This window comes from Hyperolius riggenbachi, chromosome 2 (assembly GCF_040937935.1).
Source record: "Hyperolius riggenbachi isolate aHypRig1 chromosome 2, aHypRig1.pri, whole genome shotgun sequence".
Taxonomy (NCBI): Eukaryota; Metazoa; Chordata; class Amphibia; order Anura; family Hyperoliidae; genus Hyperolius; species Hyperolius riggenbachi.
This window is the reverse complement of record NC_090647.1, coordinates 538,903,326-538,916,854: the sequence shown is the minus strand read 5'-3', so window position 1 is coordinate 538,916,854 and position 13,529 is coordinate 538,903,326. Positions and strand designations below refer to the sequence as shown.

The window sequence follows — 13,529 nt, the reverse complement described above, 5'->3', positions numbered from 1 at the left end:
ACAGTTCATAAATAACCGACTTTATTATGCATGCAAAAGACATTGTACTGAGGAACACATTCCACTCCACCAGGTACTCAGTGCCAAACTAAATACAGCAGAACATGTAAGTGCATCTAAGAGACGTGTCAGATCAATTTATGCCAATATAAATAACAAGGACATATGTGAGCACTGCTAGGTGCCCACAAATGATACAATCTGTACAATCTTGGTTGTAGGCTTATTTATCCAAAGGAGGCAATTCTGGCCGCCTCTAGCACCGGAAGTTTGAAATATCGGCATTGATGGGTGATTTGGACACCCACCATTACCGAGCGCCGCAGGTGCACAAATTACGTCTCAATGCCTATGGCGGCCCCCGAGAAATTCCATTGTTTTTTTTTTTTCTGGCGTGAGGGGGTGGCGATTGGCGGTGGGGAATTTAAGGTTAGGCGTCTGGTAGGTAGTTTGTGCGGGAGGGGGGGGGGGGGTTTAGGATTAGGCATCAGGTAGGTAGTTTGTGCGGAGGGAGGAGGGGAGTGGTGAAGGCTTAGGCGTTAGTATGGGTGTTGGTGTGTGTGTGAGGGGAGGGTAAAATAGGGGTCTGGTAGGTAGTTTGTGCGGGGGGGGGGGGGGGGTTAAGGGTTAGACGTCTGATAGGTGGTTTGTGCGGAGGGAGGAGGGGAGTGGTGAAGGCTTAGGCGTTAGTATGGGTGTTGGTGTGTGTGTGAGGGGAGGGTAAAATAGGGGTCTGGTAGGTAGTTTGTGCGGGGGGGGGGGGGGGTTAAGGGTTAGACGTCTGGTAGGTGGTTTGTGCGGAGGGAGGAGGGGAGTGGTGAAGGCTTAGGCGTTAGTATGGGTGTTGGTGTGTGTGTGAGGGGAGGGTAAAATAGGGGTCTGGTAGGTAGTTTGGGCAGGAGGGGGGGGGGGGTTAAGGGTTAGACGTCTGGTAGGTGGTTTGTGCGGAGGGAGGAGGGGAGTGGTGAAGGCTTAGGCGTTAGTATGGGTGTTGGTGTGTGTGTGAGGGGAGGGTAAAATAGGGGTCTGGTAGGTAGTTTGGGCAGGAGGGGGGGGGGTTAAGGGTTAGACATCTGGTAGGTAGTTTGAGCGGGGGAGGGAGTTAGGGTTAGGCGTCTCGTAGCTTGGGGATGGGGGGTGGTTAGGGTTAGGCTTCAGGTAGGTAGTTTGTGCAGGGGGAGAGGTGTAGACTTAGGCGCTAGTAAGGGTGTTTGTGCGGGGGGGGGGGATTAGGTGCCAAGTAGGTAATTTGTGGGGGGGAGTAGGTGTCAGGTAGGTCGTTTGTGTGAGATGAGTTAGGGTTAGGTGTCAGGTAGGTAGTTTGTGTGTGGTGGGTTAGGTGTCAGGTAGGTAGTTTTTGGGAGTGTAAGTGTTATGCGTCTGGTAGGTAGTCTATGCCGGGGGGGGGGGTGTTAGGGGTCAGGCAGGTAATTTGTGGGGGGGAGTAGGTGTCAGGTAAGTAGTTTGTGTGGGGGCAGTTAGGGTTAGGCGTCAGGTAGGTAGTTTGTTGGGGGTGGTAAGGGTTAGGCATCTGGTAGGTGTCAGGTAGGTAGTTTGTGTGTGGCGGGTTAGGGTTAGGTGTCAGGTAGGTAGTTTGTGGGGGCGTAAATGTTATGCGTCTGGTAGGTAGTCTATGGCGGGGGGAGGGGTGTTGGGGTCAGGTAGGTAGTTTGTGCGGGGGAGTGAGTTAGGGTAAGGTATCCACTAGTTTGGGGGGGGGGGGGATTAGGGTTGTAAAGAGTAGGGTTAGGTTTAGCCATAGTATAATATTGGTATTAAATACCAATATTTTACTATTGGGATTACTGGGGGCTCAAATTGCGCCTTTTTTCAATATACACTATTTATCATCCCTCCATAATTTCAATCTTTCTAAAGTCAGTATTAAAAGAATAGATTTTTGGTTCTCAGCCGTTGAGCCTCATACAATTACTGTTCACACCATGCGCTATTCAAGCCTGAATATGTTAAGGTAACAACAGTGAACAGCTTTTCCTGGTAGTCCAGACAGGCTGGAAGGTGGCCAGACAGGCAGGCCAGCTTACAGTGTGATGACAGTCTGTCTGACTTCTGCGCCTGCCACACACTGAGGCCAGTATGTTAGGACAGGTGCAAGGAGAGCCAGGGCAAGTGTGCAGCAGTGGCCCACAGCTGGATCCGCAAATTCAGGAAAAGGGGAATCATGGCGAGTGTGTGACAGAGAGGCTGCGTCTGGGTATAAGAGTATCGATAAGTACATTTTACCGATGCTCTGACAATCACCTTGCACCAAGTCTAAAGGTAGCCATACATCTAGCGATGATGGGCAGATTCGACCAAGAGACCAATCTCTCTCTGATCGAATCTGATTAAAGAGAGTTCTGTCAGCTGCCTGTACACCGCAGGCCGTTTTCCAATCAATTTCAAGCTGAAATCTCTTGGGAATCAGCCTTGTGACCAGGGCTGTGGAGTCGGAGTCGAGGAGTCGGAGAAATTTTGGGTACCTGGAGTCGGATTTGGAGTCAGAGGTTTCATAAACTGAGGAGTCGGAGCCGGATAATTTTTGTAGTAAATCCACAGCCCTGGTTAGTATTAGACTAAGGAGTCGGAGTCGAGGAGTCAGAGTAATTTTCGGTCCCTGGAGTCGGAGTTGGAGTCAGAGTTGGTAGTTTCATAAACTGAGGAGTCGGAGTCGGTTGATGTTTGTACCGACTCCATAGACCTGCTTGTGACACCGCATCTGCCGCCTTGCTGGCCCGACGCTGCTCCCCCCTCCCCCCAATGTATAATGTTCCCCCTCCCCCCTTGCCTGGTGCAGTATACTTTACCAGTCCGTGTCCGCTGCTGGCTCCGTCCGCAATACGCATACACGCGACCCATGTGGTTGGTGGACATATACGTGCTTGCGTGCGATGTCACACATGCGCTCACGTTGCTTCTGCAACCACGTGGGGCGCATGTATGCAGATGGAGGACGGAGCCCAGAGTCAGTGGCGGACACATAAAGTATACTGCATTTGACGTTAGGGGGGACAGCGCCGGGGGTTCCGTCACTCGTCCTCATATCGCTCCCCATTACCGCATCGCATATGATCGACCACTATGGCCTAATATCTTGCAGCATGTCCAATCAATACATGCGACCATTTTAGGCCCAAAATTGGTTTCATTGTCCATAGGGCATGCTCTTAGCGGCACTAATTTTCATCCGATTGGTTAATAATTATTGAATCGGATGCTAAATCACCTGCCAAGTCAAGAGATGTATGGCCACCTTAAAGTGGATCCGAGGTGAACTTTTACTCATTGCATAATTGTGTTCCTTTCCTATTCTTTATAGGGCATTCCTCAAGCAAAATACTTTTTTGTTTTGTTTTAATACTCAAATTCCCTATAAACTAAACAAGCCACGCCCACAGGTTTTCAGAGAGCATTGGCAGTAGCAAGGGCTCATGGGAGCTCAGTCTGGGCAGGAGGAGGGGGAGGTGTTACTAGCCAGAGATTAGGGGGGGATTAGGTCTTTTTTCACAGTCTGAGTGCTGATGGTGCAGATAAGCCTGCCTCTGTGTAATGTTTACAAACAACATGGCTGCTGTCATTGTATCACAGGAAAAAATAATCATATTCTATTAAAGCAGTATGCAGACAGATTTGCTGTTTAAACCATCTAAACTGTACATAAGATATATAGACAAGTTACTTGTTATAGTTAGTTTTTCATCTCGGATCCGCTTTAACAGGTGCCCAAGCAACCAACCAATCAGATCTCCACTGTCAACTGAAATCAGGATTCTCATGGTTGCTCTGACCAGCTGCCCCACTTTTCCTCCAGATTCCTGTACAGTGGGGTTTGGATGAATCAACTCCACTGTAGTTCTATAACGGAGAATGGCCATTGGAAAGGACATATAGGAAGAAGAACATTTGTCAATGACTCTTCTTTCTAAAGCTTCGCTTCTAGGAAAACAAAAGGAACAATGGAGAGTCCCTAATAGTGTAGCATGTTAGCACAATTCTGGTTAATAGTGAAACAGAGAGAAAAGATAGTCACAAAAGGTGGGATACCACTAAGGCAACCACTGTATCGGCACTCGCAGGTGGGGAGATTGGGATCAGTGAATAATGGCGCACAGCGCCTATGCATAAAAATGGCGCCGCATTAAAAAGATACGCTTATCGCTATTTATCGTTAGTACTGCATAATAATGGCGCACAGGGAAAAAAGAAGAAAAACGGCACACACTAACGTTATTTATCAATAGTGGCACACACTAACGTTATTTATCAATAGTGGCACACACTAACGTTATTTATCAATAGTGGCACACACTAACGTTATTTATCAATAGCGCCCTACATAAGCCAAACTGCAGACGTTATTTAACTGCAAAACGGTGAATGGATTTAATGTAACACTGTCAAGGTTAGGGTTAGGCACCACCAGGGGGGTGGTTAGGGTTAGGCACCACCAGGGGGGTCTTAGGGTTAGGGATAGGTACAGTGAGGGTTCTGTGTGAGAGTAGGGTTAGGTATAGTTACAGTACAATATACACCACCAGGGGGGTGGTTAGGGTTAGGCACCACCAGAGGGGTGGTTAGGGTTAGACACCACCAGGGGGGGTTTATGGGTTAGGGATAGGTACAGAGAGGGTTCTGTACCTATCCACTAAATAACGATAAGGCTTTAACGCTAAATAACAATAAGGCTTTAACGTTAAATAGCGATAAGCGGCAAACGGATTAGCGGCAACACAGTGCGCCATAATTCGCAGGCGCCATTTTCAGATGGACGCGGGGAGATTAGACCTGACCCCACTTGGGTTAAGAAGCCGCTCTCTGTAGAAGGAGATGATATAAGGGGTAACATCCCTCCACCACGAGTGGACTCGAAATACTGTTATATGTTGAACACAGGGGCCAAAGTAGATAAAAAACTAGAATAATAAAAATACATAAAAAACGATTTAAAAAGTGAGGTAGTGGCGGACTTGCCTCCCCAATTCAGTAGAAAATTCTTTAATCGAAAACTCCACACAATGCAACACGTTTCACAGGTACTCCTGCTTCATCGGGTACATTTGGTTTTGTATTAATTACTATTCCCCCTCCAAGTCAAAACAACTCAGAGGAAGAAGTAATTCGGGGTTCGGCAATCGCCAGATCCCTGAATTACCCATGCGTGGGGCGCGGACTATAGCACTGCTGCTATAGCGGCACCAAACTCAGGCACTACGTGCGCCGAGAAGGCCTGCCTCAGCTTCATCAGGTAATAAAAGGGAGCTACTGGGAGGATCAAAATGGACAGACTAAGACTACATACTGTAAATGACATAAGCATTTTTTGTAATGAATGAATGATCCCCACTGTAGTTCTAGCGTGAGAATGTTTGCTGGACAGGACTTATAGGAAGAGGAACGTTTCTCAAGGACTCGTCTTTAGAATGCTTCGCCCCTCGAAAGTCATCCCTGGCAGAAGTTTTGATATTTCTCCAGATGTCCGTCCAGCCAGCTGTCTTATTAGTTCGCAGCTCACAAATCAAATTAATCAGACGCGCAAATTAATCTGCCTTGTCAAATTCATCAGACGTGCAGAGCGTTGTCCAAGTACCATCAATCATCCTCGATGGAGATCTTCATCACAACGTGGACACCCGGCTGGACTTCTTACAAGAGGTCTCCCAGGATTGACGGGACGTGAGAGTTTTATTAAAGTCATGTGCGGCATCTCCCAGGGGCCCGGTGACACAGGATCACATCTCCCAGGGGCCCAGTGACACAGGATTGCATCTCCCAGGGGCCCGGGGACACAAGATTGCATCTCCCAGGGTCCCTTGGACACAAGCAGTACCGCATCTCCCAGGGTCCCTTGGACACAAGCAGGACCGCATCTCCTAGGGTCCCTCGGACACAAGCAGGACCGCATCTCCCAGGGGCCCGGTGACCCAAGCAGGACCGCATCTCCCAGGGGCCCAGGGACACAGGACTGCATCTCCCAGGGGACCGGGGACACAAGCAGGACTGCATCTCTGAGGGGCCCGGGGACACAAGCAGGACCGCATCTCCCAAAGGCCCAGGGACACGAGCAGGACCGCATCTCCCAAGGGCCCAGGGACACAAGCAGGACCACATCTCCCAGGGGCCCAGGGACACAGGATTGCATCTCCCAGGGACCTGGGGACACAAGCAGGACTGCTTCTCCAAGGGGCCCGGGGACACAAGCAGGACCGCATCTCCCAGGGGCCTGGGGACAGAGGACCGCATCTCCCAGGGGCCCGGGGACACAAGCAGGACCGCATCTCCCAGGGGCCCGGGGACACAAGCAGGACCGCATCTCCCAGGGGCCCGGTGACACAAGCAGGACCGCATCTCCCAGGGGCCCGGCGACACAAGCAGGAGCAGTAAGGCCTATGCAGGTCAGTCGTGATCACGTCACAGATGACTGTGCTGGGATACACATTATGGACAGCACAGTGGCCTAGTGGATAGCCCTCTCGCCTCGCAGGGCTGACCAGTGTCTGCATGGGTTTCCTCCGGGCACTACAGTTTTCTAACACAAACATACAAATAAGTAAATTGCATCCCCTTAAAATTGGCTCTAGACTACGGTGGACATAGGACTATGATAGTGATCAGATTGTGAGCCGCTCTGAGGGACAGTCAGTAACAAGACTATAGACTGTGTAGGGCACTGCGGAAGAGCAGTTCACAATGATGGCGAAGGGACCAGGAAGTAACTGGTCACTATAATTTTTGCTTAAAATTTCCTTTAAGATTTAGAAAAAAAAGCTTCTGGGTTGCATGAATATTTCCTGCAAAGTTTATCCCGCTTGGAACTAAGATCAAAATCAGCAGGATGTGGATTTTATTGGCCCAATTTCTTGCTGCATATAATCAGTATTAAAGGGACTCTGAAGCCTCTGAAAATCGCCCTTTTTTTCAGCCAGTTCTGTTTTAAGCACTAATGGTTTAGCTGAAACGCCGCTATCCCGCGGCAAAACGAGGCTTTAATCACCCTGAAATACCGGGGCAAAAATCCACGACTTTCCTGATCGTGACTTTTGCTGCCCAGGGAGGCAGTGCTTTGAACTGCAGCTCTGCCTCCATTCGCGTCTATCTCCCGCGGATCTCCGCCTCCTCCCCGCCCCTCTCAGTGAAAGAAGTTAGAGAGGGGTGGGAGGAGGCGGAGATCTGCGGGAGATATACGCGAATGGAGACAGAGCTGCAGCTCAAAGCTCTGACTCCAGCAGGAAGGAGCCCCGCAATTTGCCCCGGGCATTTCAGGGCGATTAAAGCCTCGTTTTTCTGCGGGATAGCGGCGTTTCAGCTAAGCCATAAGTGCTTAACAGGTCTAGATGAAAAAAAGGGTGATTTTCCGAAGCTTCAGACGCTCTTTAAATGTGCAGATTTACATCTCACTAACCTCTTGTGTGCACCCCTTGGTACCTTAGACTGTAAGCTGGTATGGCAGTTTTCTCTCTCCTATTGTATCTTGTTATAGTTATATACAGGTAGTCCCCGACTTACGAACGCCCGACTTACGAACGACCCGCCGATACGAACGGCATGGATTCTGTGTTGCCATGGGAACAAGTCAAAAAAATTTTTTTCAAATTGGACTTGTAGTTTTTGAGAAAATAGATTTTAAAAAATTCAAAGAAAAAATGGTTTTTAAACGTGTATAAGCAGGTGCAGAGGTGACACAGAGGGGGACACTGGAGGCACAGGAGGGCACAGAGAAGGTACAGGGGACAGAGATGGCACAGTGTTCTGACTTAAGAACAGATTTAGCTTAAGAACAAACCTACAGTCCCTATCTCATTTGTTAACCCGGGGACTATCTGTATATTATAAGGTGTGCTGTACAAATGAGCATTCTCTAAACTGTCTACTCTTAAAGTGTAACTGTCGGGCATAAAATCAAAAATCAATTCTTTATTTTTATCTGGTAAACAAGTAATAAGGATGTTAACCAGGCAATCCAAAAGTTGTTTATAAATGATCATTCCCCAGTTTACCTGACTCTTATTTGGTACACACAAAATTTGGTACACTAAAAGGAAGTTGCAGTGCATGGGTTGTCATTTTTTGCTTCTGTACATTAGTTAAGTCTGAGGGGAAATAAAGAAGCAAAAAAAGACAACCCAGCATGCCCTGCAACTTCCTTTGTGCGGCAACATACCAAATAAGAGTCAAGTAAACTGGGGAATGATCATTTATAAACAAGAAAAGTAATAGAGATTTTAACTTTTGGATTGCCTGGTTAGCATCCTTATTACTGGTTTACCAGATAAAAATAAAGAATTGATTTATGATTTTATGCCTGACAGTTACACTTTAAGGTGCATACACACATCCAATTTTGACTGGCCAATGACTGCCCAATTTTACATCTTCTTTGTAGTGCCAACAGATTTTGAATACTATGAGCAGATTGTGTAGGTAAGCCCTCATACTACACGGAGGTGGTAAAACTGGCGAATTGTTGGCCAATCAAAATTGGATGTGTGTACCACAAATTATGTCAGCACTTTATACTGTAAGTCCAAAATGATAATTAATTGACCCAATACTTGTATGTTCGTTACTGAGAGTTCTATGCACAGAGGGAGAAATTGCTTGCTCGACAATTGGAGGCAGATGTTATTTCCCACAATACAACGAGGAGGTCCACAGACAGGAAGCTGTCAGGACCATGGTCATGACATCACACTGTGGGAGGGGTTTCACTGCAATATCAGCCACACAGACTTCCCTGAGCAAAGTTTGAATCAAGCCGTAAACCAGTAAGGAGTCTTTGGGCAAGGCTCCATAATGATCCTGGTCCCCCGTGGAGTGTGCCTTAAGTGGCTACAGCCCTGAAGCGCTTTGAGTCCTCCAGGAGAAAAGCATGTTATATAATGCACAGTATATCATCCATTTAGGGCTCATTCACACTACCCAATGCACGCAAGAATGCGATTTTGTACATGCATTCCCAACTCACGACATGCTCATTGCAATGTGTCAGATGTAGGTGGCCTCGTCCCAATAGAATTCAATGGGAAATCTTGTGTGCTGTGCAATAAAATGCGACCGGCTGCAACGCACAGAAACGCACACCGGTACTGTGAACAGTGACATGAAAGTCAATGGACTTTAATATTACCATACATAATGCACACTGTATGGAGTATATCATAACTGACAGCACCGGGGAAAAGGGAACCAAAGGTGAGAGGTATATGGAGGCTGCCATATTTATTTCCTTTTAAACAATACAAGTTGCCTGACTGTCCTGCTGATCCTCTGCCTCTAATACTTTTAGCCACAGCCCCTGAACAAGCATGCAGCAGATCAGGAGCTCTGACTCAGACACTACTTATGCCAGAAGATCAACAGGGCTGCCAGGCAACTGGCATTGGTTACAAGGAAATAAATATGGCAGCCTCCATATTCCTTTCACCTTAATGTCTGTGTGCAGACCTTCTCTGTATTAGGCCATGTTCACTTTGCGTTCGGCTCGCGTGTCCCTCCGCGTAGGCTTTTTTCCTGCGTTTTATTAAGCGGTTTCCGGCGATTTTCTGCGCGTTCGCTCGTTTTTATGGGTGTTTTGTAAGCTCTTTTGCAGAGCGCTTCCGTCTTTTTATCCGGTAAAAAATCCGGAAACAATAAATACAATGCATTTTGTTTTTTTAAAAACGCTCACGCAATTGCTTGCCAAAGCGATTTTGTAAGCGTTTTGCGTTTTTCCTATACCTTCCATTGAGGAAAATCGGTATGTACTACTATCTGCATTGTGTGGTGTATCTTATTGCTATTACCTGTATTGTTGTATCTATGGTCTGTTACCTGTATTGTTCTGGCACCCCAGTTATCGCGTACATCAAAAAAGGGCGTCGGGAAAAAAGGGCGCGTGGTGTAAACGATAAACAGTATTATCGTTTATTGAAATATTGTGTAGAATTTCGTTTACAAATAGTGTTTTAAGAATTTTTAAATCACTAAATAATGTGTATGAGATCGGCAATTCTTAAAACGTTAATCTTCCCTATTTGTAAACTGAAACTTATATTTACGTTTGTTAAAAACCCTCCCTGTACCTATCCCTAACCCCTAGACCCCCTGTTGGTGCCTAAACCTAAGACCCCCTGTTGGTGCCTAAACCTAAGACCCCCCTGTTGGTGCCTAAACCTAAGACCCCCCAGTTGGTGCCTAAACCTAAGACCCCCCTGTTGGTGCCTAAACCTAAGACCCCCCTGTTGGTGCCTAAACCTAAGACCCCCTATGGATAATAATGTTTTACAGACATTAATAAATAAAAAATGTAAATAAAAAAATGTAATTAATTTTTTTGGGTGAATAATAATGTTTTAGAAATGTTTTAGAAATAGTGATTTAGTATCTTTATAAACGTTATTCGTCACGGGCTCATTTTGTAAAGTTAAATCATCACAAACATAGTTATAAATCCTTAAAAATCTCCGGGCACCGTTTGTTAAAACGTTAATAATCTCCGGCGCCTTTTTTTCCCTGTTCGGCGCCCATTAAACGATATTTATAATGGGAGTGAATGGGGCGCCCTTTTTGTCCACTTGTCTCATGCGCCCAAATCTCCTGCTTCCCCAGTTATCATTGTCTGAAATCCTATTTATTGTACAGTGCTGCGTAATATGTTGGTGCTATATAAATCTAATAAATAATAATAATAATAAAAATGGCCCAAGCACCGCTTTTCAAAGCGGATCGCAAATGAACCGCTCTGATATGAACTCTCTCATAGAGAATCATTGCACAAGCGTTTTCAGGGCGATTTTGAAAATCGCCCGAGCTTAAAATTTAAAATTTTTTAAAACGGATATAATGTGAACAAGGCATCAAGGTGATACACAATCAGTCACAGTACAAGTTTTCAGCCATATCCCCAAACACTTTATATGGACATAAGAGTAGACTCACAATATATATGATAGAAAGATCGTTAAAGAAGAAATACGGTAAACTTGTAACTGCAGTTCCAAACTCAACAAAACTCACAAGTTATTGCAGCAAGACTAGACAGCATTCTATAGCAACCTGGAAGCCCTTCCTCCAGGCCCAGCAGCATTCCTATACAGTGTGGGACTGTTGCGCAACCCGAACTAAGGAGCAGAAAAACATCTACTAAACAACTTGAAAAACACATTTTACATAAGAAGGACTGCCATGAGATTCCACTAAAAAACACACAAAAACCCATTCATAACATTTCACCCGCTCAGAGGAGGTTTGTGAACTTTTAAGAACATTCACATGAGTTTAAAAAACTGATTGAGAGTAATAATACACATGCATACTTAGTATGGGTTATAGTAAATGAGTGGGGGGAATATTTTCCAGCACACACCTGACTTCCTGTCCAGTAATCCCAAAGCAGAACACTGGCAACTGTCACATTCTGCAACTCCAGTCGCCATACATGACAATGCCAAAGGGATACACTGTGAAGTCCCAAAAGTGTCAAGCATCTCATTCTCTTTAGTGATTGGTATTTTTACATTTGCATGGTCAGTCCCTGGCTGGGGTATGTTACCATCCAACAGATCACGGATATGACTTGCTCTGTTCCAAACATCACTAGAAACGTTATATTTCATTATGCAGATATGATGCCAATGCTGTTACGTGGCCCTTCAAAATGAGTCATCATAATTGTTGTTGTTGGTATTATTATTAATATTCACAATACTAATTAAACCAATAACACAAATCCATAGCTATGAACACTTTGCCATAAGCAAGAAAAAATATCAATGATATAAATCATCAATAAATACTTAAGTGGCAATGACACAAATCGGTATAAAACATTAAGCATTAACCATAAAATAATGTCTATGATAAATTAATATGATGATAATAATAATAATAATAATAATAATAATAATAATAATAATAATAATATAAATAATAATATTATCATTTTATTTAAATAATAAACTAAAAATAACAAAACTAAATAGTGACAAAGCAGTACTGGTCTTTAACTGTCTTCTATGGGAAAATATCCATAAAATAAACTAATGCTTCTACACTAAATCAGTAATAATAATAATAATAATAATAATAGTGATGTAGGTAAAGTAAAAATGCTGTTAATTAAAATAAATGCATAAATTATAATAAAATATAATACAATAGTATAATACATTCTATATGTAAATTCCATATTCCTTTTAATGGGACTTTGTAATAAAGAATAAAATGTGAGTACATCAAATTTCCAACAAAATCCATGAATTCATTTTTAGCTTAAAACGGAATAGATTTTTTTTTAATATTAAATCCTTGACCGTAATTAATTAATCTGGCAAATTGTAATCATTATCACTTCTATCACTACTACTATCATCATCATCACTATATTACTATTATCACACTTACTAACAACCAGCAACACAGGGAGCGTGTGAGACAAATCCCACCATGTACGTCCCCCCCCCCCCCCCCCCCTTTCATCTCTCTTTCTATTAGGAAATCCATATTTCAATTCAACCATCCGTCTTAAATCTCAGCTCCAAATCACATGCCTTGCCTGCAAAGACCGGTTCTCTTAGCCTGAAAGCGTGATCTCTGTAAAATATTCCTAACCAATGCATGAAAACACCCCCCCCCCCCCCCCTCATGCCCCCCTGGCAAAACTTTGGCCACCCCAGGCTGTGATAAGCCATTGTCTGAGCCAGGCAGCCAGGCACTAGAGGGGGGGACTGGGGAATAGCTGCTGTGGGATTGTAGCAGGATGCAAGCACTGGATACACACACACACACTGTACTCTGTGGCAACAAAATTTCCTTTTTTTCCCCCCCATAGACAAATATTTGCAGATGGGATGTTTGGCTGCTGCCAGGCACAGCCAATGTTGACAAACAGGATGCAGAAGCTGGAGGAGAAGGGGGGGGGGGGGGGGGGGCTGGCTTGCTGGAGTGGGCTCAGTGTCACCCAATGCAATGCCTACTGTCTACAGTGTGTGTGTTGTGAGCTCTGGAATCCAGCTTGCTCCCTCCTCACCCTCCCACAGCAAACAAGCATTGCCAAAGGGAAGAGAGAGAAAAAAAAAATCAGGAATGCTTCTCTCCTTACCTTGTCTGCTCTGCACAAAGGCCAGCCGCATTGCAATAAGTGGGCAAGGGCAAGATGGGCACCAGAGGAGGCGAGTTGGGCTGCCAGTCCCTTGGCCCTTGGTGAGAAGACACTAGGACAACATCAAAGCAACTTTAAAGGGGGGGGGACCCTTCAGGGGCCTATTGTCTGCCTGTGTTGTGATCTGCGCTTCTTGTGACTCCCCCTCTGGCCGCTGGGAGACTTGGTACAGCCCAGGCATTCATGCCAAGTAGCTTTCACACATAGGAGCTTGTCTCAAGCAATTGCTGACAAGCCACAAACAAGACATTTTCTCCCTCCCCCTCTTTTTTTTTTTTTTTTCTTCCCTCCTTCTCCTGCCTCCTTCTTCCACCTCCTCTTCCCCCCCTCTCCCTCCCTCCTCTCCTCCTCCTCCTTCTCCTCCACCTCCTCCTCTTTTCTTCCAAATGCAAAC

General features: G+C 45.4%; 1 protein-coding gene across 1 annotated transcript in view; it reads right to left on the bottom strand.

Annotated features, from left to right (window-relative positions):
• Nucleotides 1-13,281, bottom strand: part of BCL9 (BCL9 transcription coactivator) — a 360,097-nt gene extending 346,816 nt beyond the window's left edge. Inside the window, exon 1 of the mRNA XM_068270730.1 lies at nt 13,076-13,281. The gene's annotated coding sequence lies outside the window, so the exon portion shown is untranslated. The remainder of the gene's footprint in view (nt 1-13,075) is intronic.
• Nucleotides 13,282-13,529: the final 248 nt, after the last annotated feature.